Source organism: Ambystoma mexicanum, chromosome 11 (assembly GCF_040938575.1).
Source record: "Ambystoma mexicanum isolate Mex_15411 chromosome 11, UKY_AmexF1_1, whole genome shotgun sequence".
NCBI lineage: Eukaryota > Metazoa > Chordata > Amphibia > Caudata > Ambystomatidae > Ambystoma > Ambystoma mexicanum.
In genome coordinates this window covers 1,254,350,183-1,254,369,633 of record NC_090934.1, presented here as the reverse complement: position 1 = coordinate 1,254,369,633, position 19,451 = coordinate 1,254,350,183, and positions in this window count along the sequence as shown.

The following is a 19,451-nucleotide window of genomic DNA, read 5'->3' as shown; positions in this document are numbered from 1 at the left end:
TTGCGGAAACTCGGGGCACTTTCTTCGAGACTGTCCGGTGAAACCAGCCAAGAAGGCAGTAGGAGCTGCAGTTACCAGGGTCACAAACTCTGAGCAGGGAAACGACCTCGCCCGACAAGAATAGAGGTCCTCTTGCCGAGCGTTAAAACCAGTTCCGTGACCTCGCATTTCGTGATACCTATGGTCCTCATTAGCCCTGAACATCCGGATCGATTACATGCGATTGAAGCTTACATCGACAGCGGTGCCATCGGCAATTATGTGGATCATGAAATGGTTTTGAGGATGAATCTGACTCTTTGTCCAAAGGCTGTAAAGGACGTCATTACTACGGTGGATGGTACGGAGATAGCTTCCGGACCAGTAACGCATACCACCCAAGAAGTGACGCTAGTAAGTCAAGATGGACACCATGAGAAGATCGTGTTCGATGTGATCAGGGCCCCCCAGTTCCAGATTATTCTAGGAATTCCTTGGTTAGAGAAGCACAATCCTCAGATCGATTGGCGAGCAAGAACGGTTCAGTTTCCAGAATGTGTCTCTACTTGTCACCCTCGACCTGGTGTTGCACTGGCAGCAATTTCCTCGGAGGCACCTCAGTTACCTCCTGAATACCTAGAATTCCAAGATGTTTTCCGGAAGGATCAGGCTAACTCTCTTCCTCCTCATAGGTCTTATGACTGCCAGATAGACCTGATACCTGGATCTACTCCTCCTTGTAGTAGAATTTATGCCCTCACCGAGCCTGAGAATCTTCACCTCCGACAATACCTGATTCAATACCTAGCGAATGGGTTTATTCGTCCTTCCAAGTCCCCTGCTTCCTCAGCTTTGTTCTTCGTTCCAAAAAAAGAAGGGGACCTTAGAACTTGTATAGATTATCGCGCCCTGAACCAGATCACCGTTAACAATAGATATCCATTACCTTTGATCCCTGAACTCCTGGACCAAGTCAGAAAAGCATGCATATATACAAAGCTGGATCTTAGAGGAGCCTACCACTTGGTACGAGTAAAAGAGAGCGATGAATGGAAGACGGCCTTCCGCACCAAGTATGGGCTATTTGAATATCAGGTCATGCCCTTCGGACTTTGCAATGCCCCGGCCGCCTTTCAATATTTTATGAACGATGTCCTCAGAGAGCTCATAGATGTGTGTGTTGTTGTTTACATTGACGACATCCTCGTTTATTCTTCATCCGAAACTGAACATCGGAAACACGTGAAAATGGTCCTCGAGAGATTGCGTCAACACAAACTTTTTGCTAAGTTGGAAAAATGTGTTTTCAACGTGACTGAAGTTGAATTCTTGGGATTCATATTATCACCTAGCGGAGTGCGTATGGATTCAAAGAAGGTCGATGTAATTCTCAAATGGCCATCACCATCCTCCGTAAAAGGTGTTCAAAGCATGTTAGGCTTCGCTAACTTTTACCGCAGGTTTATCCCCGAATTCTCTCGAATATTCCAGCCAATCACCGCCTTGTTAAAGAAAAACAAACGTTTTGAATGGTCTACCGAGGCGGAACAAGCTTTCCAGAATTTGAAGACTAGATTTATCTCTGCACCGATCTTAAAACATCCTCGCCCAGAACTCCCCTACATCGTTGAAACTGATGCTTCGAGCCTTGCCATGGGGGCAGTTCTATCACAAAAGGACCCAGTAACCAATCAGTTGCATCCCGTGGCATTTTGGTCCCGCAAATTCTCGCCTCCTGAAATCAATTACACTATTACTGATAAGGAACTTCTAGCTATCAAGTCCGCCTTTAAGGCTTGGCGGCATTATCTTCTGGGGGCCCGACACACCGTTACTGTGATTACAGATCACCAAAACCTGCAATATTTGAAAACCGCAAAAGCTCAATCCTCTAGGCAACTCCGTTGGGCACTATTCTTTGCCGAGTTTGACTTCATAATTACCTATCGACCTGGTACAAAAAATGGTAAAGCTGATGCCCTTTCTCGGATGGGAGTGGAAGAACATTTGATCAATCCTAAACCTGTACCTATCATTCCCGAACAAAGAATTCTAGGTGTAATCGCCACACAATCCATAGAGGAAGTTAAGGATAAAGCCAGGCTACTGGTAACTCCAGCAGACATACAGAATTGGCATCTGCAGGGAAAGGACTTTACGGTGAAGGACAACCTATTATATTTCCAAGAACGGTTATACCTGCCCAGCACAGATTTACAGAAAAAGGTAATCTCTTGTTATCACGATTCTTTAATGGAAGGACATCCCGGTATAACCAAGACCTCGGAAAAGATCAAGCGCTACTTCTGGTGGCCGTCTTGGAAAAAAGATATCAGAGACTTTATAATGTCCTGTGGAGTATGCGCCCAAAACAAGAGTCAAAAGGAAAAACCAGCCGGCCTCTTACGCCCTATTGACATCCCGCCTCGCCCTTGGCATACGCTTTCTATGGACTTCATCACCGATCTACCTCCATGCTCCGGATACAATACGATCCTAGTAATCGTGGACCTATTCTCGAAGATGGCGCATTTCATTCCACTCAAAGGCTTACCAACAGCAGCAACTCTGGCCCGAGAATTTCTCTAAAACATCGTCCGACTGCACGGTTTTCCTTCAGTTCTAATTTCGGATCGAGGTAGTCAATTTATTTCTCATTTTTGGCGAAGTTGCTGTCGGCCGGCTCAAATTGATGTGAGACTTTTGACCAGCCACCACCCTCAAACCGACGGACAAACCGAGAGGACCAATCAAACTCTGGAACAGTATTTGCGCTGCATGCTACAACAAACTGAAAAAACTTGGAAAGATATCCTTTGGATAGCCGAATATGCCTACAATAACTCTGTCCACTCGGGAACTGGGAAGACCCCGTTTTTTCTTTTATACGGTAGTCACCCTCGAACCTCGGAGTTGGATCCACTCCAAGATCTTGGAACACCAGCAGTAGACCACCTGCATTCTACAATCACCCAAGCCTTTAAGGAAGCCGTTTCTCACCTTCAAAGGGCTAAAGAACAATACAAGAAAGGAGCAGACCAACATCGGAAGGAAGCCCCCCAATATCAAGTAGGAGATCAAGTCTGGTTATCCACCAAATATCTACCTCTAAAAGGACCACGCACATTCAACCCAAGATACCTTGGTCCCTATTCCATCACTACCATAGTAAATCCAGTAGCGGTCAAGTTGGACTTGCCCCCTCACATGAAGATACATCCGGTCTTCCACGTCTCTCTATTAAAACCCATGCAACCTCAAACCCGACTAACTACATCTCCAAAACCTATTCTAGTTGATGGAGAACTCGAGTTTAAAGTCAAAAGCATCCTGGATTCCAAGATCTCCAAATCTAAACTATTTTACCTGATTCACTGGAAAGGCTACGGTCCCCAAGAAAGATCCTGGGAACCTGCAGAATATGTCCACGCCCCTCGTCTAATCAAAAGATTTCATCGAACATTTCCTAACAAGCCCAAACCCCCGGAGAAGCCCGGTTTGGGAGGGGCCTTGAGGGGGGGTGCTGTCATGATCTCTGCTTCCAAAAGATCAGGACTTGCCCGACTCCCTTGGAAGCATACCCATAACCCCGGTTCCGAGTGCCAGCCAGTCCCAATTGGGACCTTTTGGACCCTGTCCTGGCGCCAGTGGCACCAGGCTCATAAAGATGCCCAGTCCCAGCGCTGGAAGCGCTGGGCTCATAATGCTTGGGTGGACTTACCTGCAGCAGACCATGCTGCTTACTTACCTGCCAGTTGAACCCCTGATCCTCTTCTGTTTGGGACTACTTTTCCTGTTGGGTGGGGCAGGAGCCACTCCCTAGGTTCAGAACACTGGAACTCTTCTGGAAAGCAGGAACTCTTTTCTTACCTAGGCGTGGCTGTGGAAGGAGACACCTAAGCACTACAGGAGGCTATTTAAACCACACCCGATGGATGAATCTTGCTTTGCGTTATTCTGCATTCTCTGCAGCAGAACGCTCATCGTGTCTTCTGCTTCTGATCCTGGGCCTAAGGGAACAAAGGCTTAGCATCCTGGAATCCAGTCTTCAGCAGCACCTGTAAAGACAAAGAAAGAACAGGTTAGCACTACGGTCTTCAGTGGCAGCGCATCTCTTACCTGGTCCATCGGCTGTCACCAACGCCTCGCCCTGCATTCCGGCATCTGAAAGACAAAGGCTTACCTACTCTTCGCATGCTCCGGAGGTCTTCGCACTGCATTCCGGCATCTGAAAGGCAAAAGCTTACCAGCTCTTCGCACGCTCCGGAGGCCTTCGGCGCTGCATCCCGCATCTGAAAGACAAAAGAAGGTGCGTTAAAAGACATTGGGCAACTTTATTACTCACGTGCCATTACTCCTTCCCACGCCGAATCCAGTGGGTATTCCAGCACCCTTCAGCTTCTCTAAAGCTCCGAACTTGTACCTGCAAGATAAAAGGGACAGTTAGTGCGCATCGTGAAGCAGGCTACAAGCGCTTACTTACGTGCTTCCAGGCGCTTCTATTCCTCACGCGGGTTCGATCCTCAACTCTCATCAGCCCGCCATCCGCCATCGCCGGAACCCTGCAAAACAAGAGATATCATGACAAAAGACTTTTAAGACATTTGAAGTGCCCAGAACTTACCGTTTGTGCAGTTAACGACGGACAGCAGTCCTCTGAGGTCAAGAGGCCTGCACCCTTATCCAGTGAAGAAACTGGTTACGGCACCCTGCCCCGAGGCAGATGGAGAGCTCGGCGTTCACTTACCTAAGGTGAGGGTGTTATCCTTTGGGGTTCTACAGGAGAAGAGAAAGGGAAGAGGAGAGAGGCACCCAATAACCCCAGTTCATTAATCCCATATTTTCTATCTGCAGACATCTTACTCTTCGAGTCAGACATACAGTGCACAGAGGTCCAGCCCAAAGAGCCAACCGTGTGTTACACATCACCTTTGAAGATACGGCATTCACCCAGTCAAGACCGGCGCCTCTGCGGGAATCAGGTGAGCGTTACACCGCCGCGGCCCGAGGCATGCGTCTGCCGCCGTGCATGGCCCAGCGTTTCTCTCCTTCAGCTGCGTCGCGTTACCCGCTTCCTCCTCTCACATCGCTGCTCCGCAGCTGCTGCTGCCACCCGTGCTCTCCAACATCAATCATCAGCACCAGAGCACGGGCGGATGGCCGTTAAGAGCACGCCTGTTGATGCTAATTGCCTGCAGCTGGGTACAGGCGCGCTTACAGGGAACTATACCCTTTCCCTATGCCTGCTGGGAACTGTAGTGTTTTCCCCTATCTATGCATTACACGTCTTTTCCTGCACCACAACCCCTGATTCCTGACAGTACCTCCCCTTCTAGGGCTCCTCCCAGGACCTGCCTTTTCTGGATATTTTGCATGAAACATTCTTACCAGGCGAGGAGCATGAACTGCACTGGCAGGTTCCCAGGAACAGTCTTCCAGTCCATATTCAGCCCACTGGATCAGATACCATAAAACTTGCCTCCTCCTTTTCGAGTCCAAAATCTTCTTTACCTCATATTCCAACTGACCCTCTTTGTGGATGGCTGGAGGTCTCTGCACACGTGTTCCAGGCACTGCGGGTTTAAGCAGCCACACATGGAATACCGGGTGGATCTTAATGTCTTAGGCAAACGTAACTTTACAGCAACTTCTGACACATTTTTGACAATTTCATAGGGTCCAATAAACTTGGGAGCAAATTTTCTATATCCTATTAGAGGCAAATTACGTGTGGATAACCATACTTTATTTTATTTTTTTATTTATTATTACGAGTATATAATCACCGAAGTGATTTTTACAAGAAGTTGAAAAAGAGAGCTTCAAATTCAGTTATTGCTAAAACGAAGGCTTCACAGAATGTTTGTACAAAAATTTTAAAAAAAGGTTGAGGTCAAAAGTAAAGGTGTGAATATTCGGGGTGAAGGCACAAGGTAAAGTCAATTCACTCCCAGCCATCTTGATAATTAGTCCAACCCTCACACCACCCAGAGGTATCCCCCCTTGTGCCTGGACTTAAATGGGTCCGCTCTGCCGAGTCACCAAAGCTGTATTTGTGAAGATTTGATCCAGGATTTTGGTGGCTGCTATCGTCCAAGAGGGTCTCAAACCTCCTATTAGACAATCCCACCAAACTGCTTCATCCATCAGGTAAGCATTATTTAAGTGGTGGAGTATGTACGGCGATCTAAGTTTGTCTGTTCCTGGGCACAATAACAGAAGGTGCCGTAATGTTTCGCTTTGCTCGGTGTCATTACAAAAGCGGCAAGTATTGGATGGAGAGAGACCTCTTATGTGCAAGATTTTATTTGTGGGTAACAAATTCAGCCTCGCATGGAGAAGAGTATTCCGAGTTTTTCTACTTGGGTATTTTATCAGAAAAGGTTGGACTATATTTAATTTTCTACATTTGGAGGTAGATGGCTAGTCAGCTTGTACTCAGAGGCTTTATCCAGTGTACTTATCCAGTCCGTTTCCTCTATTCGAGTTTTGGTTTTTGTTGGATTACACAAAAGTTCTTCCATGGAGCTACCGCAAATCTCAAGTTGCTGTAAACACCTTGACTCCCATCTGGACAGTAATTTGCTTTTACTTAAGTTCATCTCCGCCTGTACCGTAGAAAATATTGGCGGGAGAGAAGGACCTTTAATCTTCCGGTATAGCATAACAGCAGCCCTTGTAACTATTGACTCTAAAGATGACAGAGAGAGTTTGCGTCTTATCAAGGCTATCGGAGTCGAGGGCAGTAAATTCAAAACTGAACACCAGAAAAGACTCTCAAGTCTGGCCCACAGAGAGTTGGGTAAAGATGGCATGGCGTCAGCTCCGTAGGTAATAGATGGGATGACTTTACCCCAATAGAATTTGAGTAGGGGCATCAATGAAAAGCGCCCATATCTTTTGTCCAGTATTTTTGCTTGTGAGACAAGAATTTTCATTTTTTCAAAAAGGTGATGTTGCATCGGTGAATCTTTCGGTGTTGAGTCTATAATGACCCCAAGATATTTAAATTCTTCCACTTGTTCGATTTTGTTTCCAGTCAGGAACCATGAGTTGTTCTTGTTCTTTTTGTAGCTTTTTTCAAACACCACAATCTTTGTTTTTTGTTTATTCACCTCTAGGTCGTTGGCAGCTGTGTATGTGGTCAATGCAGAAAGCTGGCGTTGTAGGCCGATTGGAGTCTGGTCAAGTTGGATAAGGTCGTCCGCATACAAAAGTCTTGGAATCTTTACCTTGCCCAATTCTGGGGGGAATGCTCGTGTCCTGATTGAGATTTCTGTGTAATCCCCAAAATATGAGAGAAAAAAATGGGCCGGAGCCAAGGGACAGCCTTGTTTGGCCCCTCTGTCGGTTGTTATAGCTGACGAAAGCAGACCACTGGTATCCAATCGCACCTGCACCGATGTAGAAGCGTGAAGAGCTTTAATAGGATTCAAGATCTCCTGTGGGCAATCCCAGTTATTGAGTTTTCCCCAAAGTTTTCTTCGATTGACTAAGTCAAAGGCCTGGGTAAGGTCTATGAATGCCAAATATAGGTTCCGATTTGTTTCGCGGGCTTTTGCTTTTAGTAGGCTAAGATTAAAGATGTTAATGCTAGTTCCTACTCCTTTTTTGAACCCCGATTGAAGAGGGTCATTACAAAGTGCGCTTTTCGCCCATTGATTGAAGTGATCCAACAAAAGGGAACCGTAGACCTTCCCTATGACATGAAGCAGGGCCACTGGGCGAAAATTCCTAGAGTCATCCTTCCTTCCTTTTTTGAATATCAGGATGATGACAGCTGAGGTCCAAGAAGGCGGGATTGTGCTGAAGATTGTACATTTATGAAATATTAGACTCAGCAGATTAGTCCAGTCTTCTGGTGCCGATTTCAGATTCTCTTTAGACAAGCCGTTGGGCCCAGGAGCCCTCGATTTCTTTAACTTGGATATTTTAACCAGGATTTCGATTTTATCAGAAAGGTCAACCCATGGTACTGTTGCCTGTGGTGGGGAGGGCCCATCAAAAGAGTCTGGAGATCTGAACAAAGTTGAGTAAAACCTGGTCCATGTTGTTTCCGGGATGCTGTTCAGCATCATAGTGTTTGTTTCTTTAGCCCGTGGATTGATCAGACTCCAAAACTCTCTAGAATTGGATTTTTGGATTTAGCCCAGCATAGCTTCGGAGTCCTGTTGATGTAGTGTTAGACGATGGAACCGTAGCCAGTTTTTGTAGGCTCTTGTTGTCTCAATTACGTAAGTTCTATTAGAGGGCGTATTATTTCTTGCAGCCAGCCTTTTCGCTCTGCGTAGGATGTTTCGCTGTGCTACCAAGAGGGCATCGAAATTGTGTGCGTGATGTGATTGCTTTGAATTTAGCCCCTTCGAGCGTTTCGCCATGGCTCTGTAAGGTTCCAAAAGTGGTCTATAATCAACCTCCGCAACAGACTGACTGCTTCCATATGAAGAAGTAATCGCTCGGATGTTTGCCCGTGTGACCCTTACCCGGTTGCCTTTACCTTCTCGTTCAATTCTTCCAGAGTAATGGGCTGGTGCTGGTTTTGTGGAATCCCATTTAATAGCCAAAAGATTGTGGTCACTTTGATTTGACTGTTGAACACTGCATTCTGTCAGCCGAGCTAGAAGGAATTCAGAGGCAAAGATGTAGTCTATTGTTGAATGGGTCGTGCCTCGCCTCCATGATGGTAAAATGATGGCATCGGGAAGTACAGATGCGGTATTGAAACGTTGCCTGGCCGTCATCAGTTTACGCCAAGCTGTGCCTTGTTTACAGGGTTTATGATGTGGTTGACATGTAGCAGCAGAGCCAGCCATTGGACATTTGATGTTTAGGTCTCCGCATACAATGACCTCACAGGACCCAAACTCCAGGTATACAGAATCTAATGTAGATGAGACTATGTCGAACAATGAGGTCTGTTGAATTGCTTTGTGGTTCCAGTAGATGGACATCACCAGCAGGAATGTGCACGTGTAATGAACTTCCGCAGACTCCTTGCGCAGTCAAGAGATTAGGACCGCGATGACGTAAGGGGACTTCAGGATGATTTTAGTTATTTCTGGTCCCGTGCCCATCCGGACCGCAATTATTAGTCCTGAAGAGGGCCTTCCTTTGTTTCCTGCTAATGCTTCTGAGAAGGCAATCTCGAAACCGACCAGTGCTGGTTTAGATGTTAACCAGACCTCTTGAAGACATAAAATATCAAATTCCCCTAAGTTGATGTCACCAGGGGTTGTTAAGTGTAGGAACCCTCTTGTGTTCCAACTCGCCAAAGAAAGTAATTGTTGCTCATTATCAGTTTTGGTGTATACTGGTGGCTATTTGTGGAGACGTGTAGACAGAGCTTTTGGTAGCCAGGGCCATGTGAAAGAATTTAGGTTCGGTCTTGCCTGGGTCGCCTTTTGATCCTCCTCTCGTAATGTGCTCACCTTTATATTAGGTGATTGGCGAGGGGGGGTATCTTGCCCGTGAAGTGATGATTGAGCGGTGTCCAACCGGTGGGTTTCTCCAGATTTTAATGACTGGTCGACTCTTGAGCTAGTGTGCTGGTGTTCTTCACTTGTAGGTATGCCATCCGTTGTACGGTCCTTTCTCGTGGTCTATTTTGATTGGCACGAGTAAGGTTAGATCAAACCCTTGTTTGTATAAAACCTCTGCAGCTGCTGACAACAAGGTAATCACTCTGACTGATGATATGTAGAGCACACAAGAGGCCTTATGACCCTCATGAGAAGGTTCCACCGTTTTGAGATCTTCTGATTTTAGATTCTTTAAGGTCGAGATACTGAGTAGCAGACTCATCACAGTGCGTCTATTTAAGACCAAATATTTTTGGTTGCCAGAACGTTGTCGTATTTTGACAGAGGGGTTCAACTTTTGGCTGTTGTCGACTAGGAGCGGCTTCTTCAGATGATAAGATTTATAAGCCGCTCCCTCTTGTTGGTTGTGGTCCTGATATCCTTGTCTCTGCTGTGAATACTTAGTATCCTTAAACTTATCCGTTGAATCAGATTTTGATTGAATATGGACTCTCAAACTGTATTTCGCCTGTGGCCGACGAGGAGGTGAGTCCACGTGGGGTTTTTGTTCTGCGCTTTTCAGTGAGCTTGTTGGTATGTTCCCATTTGTTGTTTCGTAGTGATTTAAATCGCTCATCTAATGAGGTGAAGCCTGAAAGATCCCTAGTAACTGTCTGGTGGCTGGAAGTCATCTTGGGAAGGTGAGAAGTCACTCCTTTCTGTTGGCTGTCAACACTGACATCTAGATGTTGGCTTAGATCCATCAAGTCTTTATGAGCGAGAAAATCATCTACTGTTTTTGGTGACTGAGTAAGAGCTTCTGGTGATTTGTCCATATTTGCAGAGTTTGCTGGAACTGGTTTCTTCCCGCCCAAACTTTGAGTATTCTTGGATAGAATTTCCTTCTGTCGCAGTTCGGGTTGCTGAGTCACAGGGGTTGACTTGAACAAAGGTGCCTTTTTTAGGCATACTTGAGAGGTAGCTAGTTGATGTTTGGTTCTCGTATCTAAGTTCACATCAGGAGTCACCCCTGAGTCTGATGGTTTTTGACTTAGACCTTGGATTGGTCTCATTCTCGGCTGATCTTTATGTGGAGGGGTGTCATCTAAACACATCACATCATTGGCTCCAGGCTTATTAAGTATCGGATTAGATCTAGTTGGCGATAAGCTGGGGAGGCCTGCCAAGTTACTGCAGCCAGATTTTGGCCTTGTCCCACAGTCCATGTGTGCGACCTCACGCCGAAAAGTGTCTTGTGCTGTTGTTTGAGAGCTTGCATCCATCCTTGGCCTGTCTTTGTTAATTTTTCTTGAATCTGTTACAGATACCATTAGCTCAGCTTGAAGGTGCCAGTTGGATCGTTTTTCCTTCTCTCCAGGGCATTAATGTACCCTTCTAGATATATGAGCTTTGAGTTCATCATCGCAAATATAGATGTATGATCTTTCAAGGAATCATTAATTGCCTCATATAGCTTACAGAATGGTGCAAGTGCAATTGTAACAGCAGACATAATGAACATAAAGTCTGCTTTTTTTCGATGGGGTCTCCTTTGGGATACTGTAAGATGTCTCGCTTGATCTTCTATTAGTTGAAGAACTCAATGGTGATGAAGGCAGCCATAACCGCAGAATTTGTTGGGTTTTATGTTGGGAAGTGGGCATCCTAGGAAGGGAACCCTCCCGGAGATCTGACAAAGCCTCTTTACTTCCGTTTCCCCCTTGGGCCTCAATATTGGGGTGGACTTCCAAATCGATGTGTTTATTCGCCAAATCCCTTTTCTCAAAATTTCGAGGAGATGGACTTTCGTTTTCTTGAGAGCCCAGGCTAATTTTCTCCGATGACACTAGTAAGGTAGTTAGCGGGCCAATACAGTCTAACTGGGGACTAGATATCGAACTTCCCAGTGAAAGATGGCTTGTCTGATCAGGCTCCGAAGAGTTTGGGTCTTCACTATAAGACTCATTTTGAGCTGGCAAGGGTGGTAGAGTTAAAATTTCCCCTGACCGGTTTTCTTGTATTTCCACAATGATTGGTAAACCTGCTGGCTCAGGATTAAAGGTTTCTTTAGCTTGCTCTTTTTGGTGTGGTGTCTGGATTTGAACCCCATTACGTAAGATGTTCTTCTGAGAGCCTGATGAGGCTGTAAGTAAAGGTTCAAGAAGTGCTTCTAGCAAGTCTGCATCTGAAATTTCTGATTGATGAAGTTTCTTTTTTGCTCGTCTTTGAAAAAGCATTTTCAGGGAATTTTCCAGGCGTGAACTCGCCGATGGCGTTACTGCTCTAATAGTTCTCAAGGCTTTCTTGCTGCTGCTCGCTTGTTAGACATAGGGAGATCAAAGTTTTTCTTTGTGATCAGCCTACATGGAATTCCATGTGGATGCCGATTGTATGCCCCTTGTTTGCTGCCTTCTCTCAGGTCTCTAGACTTGGCAGGCTCGATTTCAGTGCTTTCAAGGTACAAGGGGGCCAAGGGGGAAGATTTAATTGAGGGAAACATTGTTTTAGGCTCACCAGAGCAACCCAGTCTTAGGAACCCCCTTGTGAGCAAGTATTTTTTTTTCTTTCATATTGTTCCAATTCTGTCCTTTCGGCCGATGACAAAGCCGAAATGTTATGTATTTGTGCCTTTATTATTTTTGGAGAAGGAGTCTCTGCAGTCATGTCTGCGGCCACCAGGTGGCGCTGTGGGGCAGCTGTGCTTGGAGACGTCGAGTTAAAAGGACTTCTCCACCCCCGAATCACTGGTTTGCTCGACAGATTGCCGAGCTGGGAGCCAGCCCTTGCTGCTCCGCACTTCCGTCGGTAAGTGCTGGTCCTCCAAGGCTACGGCGGAGCTCGCAGTGCCCGGCCGCAGCCCCCCCCGGGCTCCGCCACGGGTGGCCTCCCCTCCTTCGAGGGACGGCTCCTCCACGCTTTCCACCAGCTGCAGGGGACAGGACCGAATCCGCGCGGCTCCGCTGAATCCTCCCATGCAGCCGGCCTCGTCCCCAGAATGCTGTCGTGATGACACTGCCCTGGGGCTCGGCTGCTCCATAGGGCCACAGTCAGCCGCAGATAGCAAGACGGAGCACGCAAAGCCCATCCCCGGCTCTTCCCGGCTTCCAACAGAGGTGGCCCCCCCACACTGTCCACTGTCAGAGACTGGGACCAAGGCGCCGCGGCTCCACCGCTGTTGCACCCAACCTCCGGCTCGGGAACACCAATCTCGTCCATCAGCTTCCTTTTGGTGACAACCTCCCCTGTTAAAGTAGGTCCGGCCATGGACTCAAACCACCCCACAGGCAAGAGTTTTTGTTTTTGATTCTGAGCAAGGTGATTGCTTTTCGCAGTATGTTGTTGTACTGTTAATTTAGTCATTTTTTTTCATGGTATATTTTGCAATTTGCTTCCCGGCTGCTTTAGGGAGCCAGCACTGGATGGGTTGTTTGTTTGTAGAATCGAAAGAACGTCATTGGAGAATGAGGAAGCCAACAAAGGTGTAGAGGAACTATTGGCACTTCGCAGCCTCCGAGGCTCATCTTCACCTCCAGAGATATTAAGTCTCAAGTCCAAAGAAACTCCCCCATCCGCCCCAGCCGCCATTAGACTGCCAGAGACTGCCCACTCTCACACCACTCCGCTTCGCTTCGCTCCTGGTTGGAGGTTTTGTAGAAAATAGCGCCAAAACAGAAATGTTCAGTGAGAAAAGACTGTAGACTGCCACAGACTGCCCACTCTCACACCACTCCGCTCCGCTTCGCTCCGGGTTGGAGGCTTTGTAGAAAATGGCGCCAAAACAGAAATGTCCAGTGAGAAAAGACTGTAGACTGCCACAGACTGCCCACTCTCACACCACTCCGCTCCGCTTCGCTCCTGGTTGGAGGTTTTGTAGAAAATGGTGCCAAAACAGAAATGTCCAGTGAGAAAAGACTGTAGACTGCCACAGACTGCCCACTCTCACACCACTCTGCTCCGCTTCGCTCCTGGTTGGAGGTTTTGTAGAAGATGGCACCAAAACAGAAATGTCCAGTGAGAAAAGACTGTAGACTGCCACAGACTGCCCACTCTCAGACCACTCCGCTCCGCTTCGCTCCTGGTTGGAGGTTTTGTAGAAAATGGCGCCAAAACAGAAATGTCCAGTGAGAAAAGACTGTAGACTGCCACAGACTGCCCACTCTCACACCACTCCGCTCCGCTTCGCTCCTGGTTGGCGGTTTTGTAGAAAATGGCGCCAAAACAGAAATGTCCAGTGAGAAAAGACTGTAGACTGCCGCAGACTGCCCACTCTCACACCACTCCGCTCCGCTTCACTCCTGGTTGGAGATTTTGTATAAAATGGCGCCAAAACAGAAATGTCCAGTGAGAAAAGACTGTAGACTACTGCAGACTGCCCACTCTCACACCACTCCGCTCCGCTTCGGTCCTGGTTGGAGGTTTTGTAGAAAATGGCGCCAAAATAGAAATGTCCACTGAGAAAAGACTGTAGACTGCCACAGACTGGCCACTCTCACACCACTCCGCTCCGCTTCGCTCCTGGTTGGAGGTTTTGTAGAAAATGGTGCCAAAACAGAAATGTCCAGTGAGAAAAGACTGTAGACTGCCACAGACTGCCCACTCTCACCATACTTTATCCCCAACCTTGTACTGAGGAGCCTCCTGTCTCTTTTTATCTGCATACATCTTATATTGAGTCTTTGCTTGTTCAAGATTGTCTCGAGCCTTCTGTCTGATGGTCAGAAGCAATTGTTTTCTGTCTTGGAGTATTGGAAGGTTTGTTACATCTGGTAACTGCTCAGGTAACATTTCCTGTGCCTGCCCGTACAAACACTCATTGGGAGCCATCCCCAGGGAAGCATGTTCAGTATTATTATAGGTGAATTCAGCTAACCATAATGCTTGAACCCATGACTCCATTCCTTCATGTAAATAACAGCGCAAGTATTGTTCAAGCGTCTGATTCACTCTTTCCGTTTGTCCATCTGTCTGGGGATGGTAACTGGTGGACAAGGCACAATTGATTCCTAGCATCTGACTGAAGGTGCGCCAGAACTTAGATGTAAACTGCGGGCTCCTATCTGAAACAATAGTACATCGTAGTCCGTGAAGCCACACCACATGTTGCAAAAATAATTCAGCCAACTTCCCTGCTCCTGGAATGCCCCCACAAGGCACAAAGTGAGCCTGTTTAGATAGGTAATCCACTACCACACATATCGTATCATACTGATCATCCTGTGGTAAATCTGTGATGAAGTCCATTGAAATGTGTGTCCATATTTTAGTTGGAGTAGGCAATGGTTTAAGTAGACCTGACTTCTTGGTGTGATCCGCCTTACTTCGTACACATGTTTCACATTCCTGCACGTACCTAGTTACCTCCTGTCTCACATTAGGCCACCAAAAGTATCTTTCTATTAGAGTCTGTGTCTTTTTACTACCCGAGTGTCCGGCCAAGGGTGAGTTATGGCACCAATGCATAGCCTTCCTTTGTAGTTCCAAAGTGGGCAAATATAACCGCCCATCATAGTAAGGAAGATTATTTTTAAATGTTTCCAAAGGATTATTCACTCCCCAACTCAGATTCTTATTCTTCCTCATTGCCTGTTTCACCTGCTTCATCAACTTGGAGACCACTGCACCTACCACCTTCTCTGCCGGGATTATAGATTTTGTTTCTGATACCATATTGTCCAGATTTTGTTGGCGAGACAATGCATCTGCCTTTCCATTTCTTTTCCCCGGCCTGAAGGTCACCACAAAATCAAACTTGTTGAAAAATTGGGACCACCGTAATTGCCTAGGACTCAATGTGTGAGCTGTCTTGAAATACTGTAGATTTTTATGATCCGTCACTACCAACACCTGTTGCTTGTCTCCCAGTAAATAATGTCTCCATTCCAAAAAGGCTGCTCTAATAGCTAATAGTTCTTTATCTGTGATGGAATAATTTTGTTTACATGGAGTGAGTTTTGTGAATAGTAGGCCACTGGATGCCAAATCCCTTCTGGGTCCTTCTGAGATAACACCGCACCTATTGCCACATTGGACGCATCATTTTCCACTTGAAACATTCTCTCAGGATCTGGATGTTGTAATACTGGTGCTGATGTGAATGCCATCTTCAATTCTTGAAAAGCTTTTTCAGCCCCCACATCCCAACAAAAACTTGTTGCCTTTCTCAATAATCTTGTTATAGGTGCCACAGTCTGTGAAAAATTTGTAATAAATCGTCTATAGAAGTTGGCGAAACCCAAAAAAGATTGAATATGTTTAATACTCTGGGGTGTGGGCCAATCCAGAACTGCTTGCACCTTACTTTTGTCCATGATTATCCCTTCCGGGGTCAATATGAAACCCAAGAACTCCACTTTTCTCACGTGAAAGGCACATTTTTCTAATTTCACATATAACTGATGTTCCTGTAATTTCTTTAACACTGCCTTCACATGGCTCACATGCTGCTCTTGTGAATTGGAATAAATCAAAATGTCATCAATATATACAATAACGAAAATGTCCAAAAACTCACTTAATACCTCCTGCATAAAAAACTGAAATGCCGCAGGAGCATTACATAAACCAAAAGGCATAACTAAATATTCAAATAATCCAAACTTAGTTCTAGATGCAGTCTTCCACTCATCCCCTGCCTGGACCTGAATAAAATGATATGCTCCATGTAAATCAAGTTTTGTGTACACCACTGCTGTCTTTACTTGATCCAGCAGTGCTGAAATTAAAGGTAGTGGATATCTGTTCTTTACCGTCACCTTGTTTAATGCACGATAATCAATGCATGTCCTCAAAGTACCCTCTTTTGTCGGAACAAAAAACAATGGAGATGAGACTGGTGACGTAGAATGTCGAATAAATCCTTTCTTTAACATATCATCCAAATACTCTCGAAGATGTTGATTTTCTGTTTCCGTTAATGCGTATATTCTGCTACATGGCAATTTAGCCCCTGGTTCTTACTCTATGACACAGTCATATGGTCTATGGGGCGGCAATCTTTCCGCTCCTCCTTTATCAAAAACATTCACAAACTCTTGATATTGAGCCGGAACCTGTAACCCCACAGCACCCATCACTGGTCTACCAAAAACAATGCCGGGCTCAACTCCTCCTCAATGTGAGCTACACATTCTGGATTCTCAAAAAAAAACTCCCTAGCCACCCAATCAATTCTTGGGTTATGCTGAGTCAACCAAGGAATTCCTAAAATAAGTCCGAACTGGGCAGCTGCTATTAAATCCAGTACAATCTCCTCCACATGTCCTGACTGACACCTCATTTCTATAGGTTGTGTTTGCTGAGAAATGGGTCCTGAAATTAAAGGAGACCCATCCACCGACTGCACCCCTTCCACCTGAGTCTTCTCTCTTAATGGCAACCCCAACCTTTTGGCCAAGCCAATGTCAATGAAGTTCCCAGTTGCTCCCGAATCCACCATAGCTGACACCATTTGTTTTGTACAAGCAAAAAATAAAGTTACCAGAATATACAAATGGGAGTTACCTTTTCGTGTAGTATTTGCTACCCAAGTGGGGAACCTTTCTACCACTGAGTCTGACACCTGAGTTCCCCCTAAGGCCGGCCCACTCCTTTTCCCGACTCTCCTTTGCTCTTTTCTCCACCAACTACCCTCTTGGGTGTGTTTGGACAAGTACGGATATAGGGGCCGATTCATGGAACAAACGTGCGCCGAAAATCTACGCGCAAGTAGGCGCAAGCAGGCGCAAGCAGGCGCAAGCGGAAAAAAACAGGCGCACGCGCACGCGTGTGATTCATGGAAGTCCCTGCGCGTGTTCACCGCGGGATGTGCGCCAAACCCGTGCATGGCGCACAAGTCACTGCAACATCGCGAAAGGCGTGCGCGACGGTGCGCGACGCGCACAGTGAAAGCGCACAACCTCAGCGCTCACAGCAGAAAGTGGGCGGGACATGGGGCGTAACGCGCGGAATGGGGAACAACACGCGAAAATAAGGGCGTAACTGGGGATGCACTGCACGGAAGCAGAGGTAACGCCCACACGCACACGAACCACACGTATTCATGGAATGGAATAGGGCAAACCCACGCACAGCCAAAGCCGCGCACAAGCTGAAACACGTCCGCCACACGAAGGCAGGCGGTAGAGTCCCAGCGCATCAAAAAAGTGGCGCCGCGGGAAGTAAAATACGCGATTGAGCGGGGTACGTGTATTCCGGGTGTGCGCGGGAAGTTCCACACGCGATTGAGCGGGGTACGTGTATTTCGGGGGTGCGCGGGAAGTGACACACGCGAATGAGCGGGGTACGTGTATTACGGGGGTGCGCGGGAAGTTCCACACGCGATTTGGCCGGGTACGTGGATTCCAGGGGTGCGCGGGAAGTGACACACGCGATTGAGCGGGGTACGTGTATTTCGGGGGTGCGCGGGAAGTTCCACACGCGATTTGGCCGGGCACGTGGATTCCAGGGGTGCGCGGGAAGTCCCACACGCGATTTGGCCGGGTACGTGGATTCCAGGGGTGCGCGGGAAGTTCCACACGCGATTTGGCCGTGTACGTGGATTCCAGGGGTGCGCGGGAAGTTCCACACGCGATTGAGCGGGGTACGTGTATTTCGGGGGTGCGCGGGAAGTTCCACACGCGATTTGGCCGGGCACGTGGATTCCAGGGGTGCGCGGGAAGTTCCACACGCGATTTGGCCGTGTACGTGGATTCCAGGGGTGCGCGGGAAGTTCCACACGCGATTGAGCGGGGTACGTGTATTTCGGGGGTGCGCGGGAAGTTCCACACGCGATTTGGCCGGGCACGTGGATTCCAGGGGTGCGCGGGAAGTCCCACACGCGATTTGGCCGGGTACGTGGATTCCAGGGGTGCGCGGGAAGTTCCACACGCGATTTGGCCGGGTACGTGGATTCCAGGGGTGCTCGGGAAGTTCCACACGCGATTGAGCGGGGTACGTGTATTTCGGGGGTGCGCGGGAAGTTCCACACGCGATTTGGCCGGGCACGTGGATTCCAGGGGTGCGCGGGAAGTTCCACACACGATTTGGCCGGGTACGTGGATTCCAGGGGTGCGCGGGAAGTTCCACACGCGATTAGGCCGTGTACGTGGATTCCAGGGGTGCGCGGGAAGTTCCACACGCGATTGAGCGGGGTACGTGTATTTCGGGGGTGCGCGGGAAGTGACACACGCGAATGAGCGGGGTACGTGTATTACGGGGGTGCGCGGGAAGTTCCACACGCGATTTGGCCGGGTACGTGGATTCCAGGGGTGCGCGGGAAGTTCCACACGCGATTTGGCCGTGTACGTGGATTCCAGGGGTGCGCGGGAAGTTCCACACGCGATTGAGCGGGGTACGTGTATTTCGGGGGTGCGCGGGAAGTGACACACGCGAATGAGCGGGGTACGTGTATTACGGGGGTGCGCGGGAAGTTCCACACGCGAATGAGCGGGGTACGTGTATTTCGGGGGTGCGCGGGAAGTGACACACGCGAATGAGCGGGGTACGTGTATTTCGGGGGTGCGCGGGAAGTGACACACGCGAATGAGCGGGGTACGTGTATTACGGGGGTGCGCGGGAAGTTCCACACGCGATTTGGCCGGGTACGTGGATTCCAGGGGTGCGCGGGAAGTTCCACACGCGATTTGGCCGGGTACGTGGATTTCAGGGGTGCGCGGGAAGTTCCACACGCGATTGAGCGGGGTACGTGTATTTCGGGGGTGCGCGGGAAGTTCCACACGCGATTTGGCCGGGTACGTGGATTTCAGGGGTGCGCGGGAAGTGACACACGCGATTGAGCGGGGTACGTGTATTCCGGGGGTGCGCGGGAAGTTCCACACGCGATTTGGCCCGGCACGTGGATTCCAGGGGTGCGCGGGAAGTTCCACACGCGATTTGGCTGGGTACGTGGATTCCAGGGGTGCGTGGGAAGTTCCACACTCGATTTGGCCGTATACGTGGATTCCAGGGGTGCGCGGG